General features: G+C 51.7%; 1 protein-coding gene across 4 annotated transcripts in view; it reads left to right on the forward strand.

The window, feature by feature from the left end:
• Positions 1-255: 255 nt before the first annotated feature.
• The window catches only part of OTX2 (orthodenticle homeobox 2), a 10,932-nt gene continuing 9,805 nt past the window's right edge, over positions 256-1,382 (forward strand). Inside the window, exons 1-2 of one of the 4 annotated variants that reach the window (XM_014528590.1) lie at positions 256-324; positions 754-823. The gene's annotated coding sequence lies outside the window, so the exon portion shown is untranslated. Of the gene's footprint in view, positions 325-364; positions 604-753; positions 824-850; positions 1,086-1,382 lie in introns of those variants that run through there. The other 3 variants (XM_014528589.1, XM_005880553.2, XM_014528592.1) reach the window with 3 other exon arrangements.

Raw genomic sequence — 1,382 nt, forward strand, 5'->3', positions numbered from 1 at the left:
CTTCAGTCTGACTTGCTTTCTGCATCTGAGCCACACAGATTGCTAAACGCAGAAGCCGATACCGCAGTTAGGCCCTACCACCCGCACTCTCTCCTGCCTTTACTTAAATATTTTATCTTCCCATCGTACTTTGGATGGGTTTCCTTCCTCCCCTTCCCTAAAACAAAAACAAAACAAAACAAAAGGGGGGGGGGAGGACAGGGAGAGGAAGAGAAGAAGGTTAGGAGAGGCCTCCTGTCCATCATTTTAATTATACAGTTCGTTCACTTGCTCCGGCCCATGATGTATATTTTAGGCAGCCCAGTGTCTTTCAAGAACATTCTGGTAATGTCGGAGGCCTGGATTTGTTGCCTGCTCGTCCCCCCGTGCAGCAGCGGCCTGTTTTCCTCCCCCTGTTGTGTGTTTGTATTATTTTCCCTCTGGCTTAGATGTGTCAATCATTCTCTCCCTGCCATTGGTTGGAGAGTTTGCGTCAAAAAAGTTGCCAGAGAGGCGCTTTCTCAGCAAATCTCCTTGAGAGCAGAGCCGACCTCAGCTCCAACTCAGCCTCCACTGTTATTAAAAATAAAAATCGCCCGAGCGGCCCTCACCGCCTCTACTTTTGTATGTATCGCAGAGGGGCCCCCGCGCGTTTCCAGCGCCAGCTACTTTCTTCATTTTCTGTTCTTAAAATTTTATTTTTCGTTGCGTTTGACTTTTTATGGAAGGTGGAGACCGCGAGGTTTATAACTCAATACTCTTGATTTCTTTTAGGCTGGCTGGCCACTTGGAATTTTGAAGGATAATTTGATTTTTTTTTCCTAACCTCCCATGCGGCTGTAAGGTAAGTGTCCATCTGTGTAGTCTGTCTCTCTCTAGACGTCCCTCTGTCCACCGTCACCCCAAGGCCTCCAATAGGCCGGCCGATGCATCTCTGCGAACGTGGATTTCTGCGAAAGGCTGATGTAGTTTGGCCCTTATACGTGTTGAGATGTAATACGGACCATTGAGAAAAATGTAGGAGCTGGCGGCGAGGGCAGGAGTAGGAGGCGGGGAGGGAGCGAGCTCCTGGGCTCTCCGCTTCCGCAAAACGTCGTGGAAACCCTGTGAGTCTACCGTGGGGTGGGTTTTTTTTGGGGGGGGGTTGTTTGTGGTTCTGTTTTGTCTACGCCCATTCTGGGCTTCTCCCTGCGACCTCTGCGTCCTGGCCCTCCGCTGTGGTTTGGGTCATTCGGATTGATCCGAACGAAGGGCGTTTTCAGAGCCTGAGACAAAAAGATGCCTAGGGAGCTCGAGGGACGGATGGTAACAACAATAGTAATAATACGGGCGCCTCCCGGGGCCGGCGCCCCCTAAGCCCGGCTGGCTGGCAGGTCTCCGGGCGCGGACAGCCCCCGGTCCAG

The sequence above is a fragment of the Myotis brandtii genome, unplaced genomic scaffold, assembly GCF_000412655.1.
Source record: "Myotis brandtii unplaced genomic scaffold, ASM41265v1 scaffold640, whole genome shotgun sequence".
Taxonomy (NCBI): domain Eukaryota; kingdom Metazoa; phylum Chordata; class Mammalia; order Chiroptera; family Vespertilionidae; genus Myotis; species Myotis brandtii.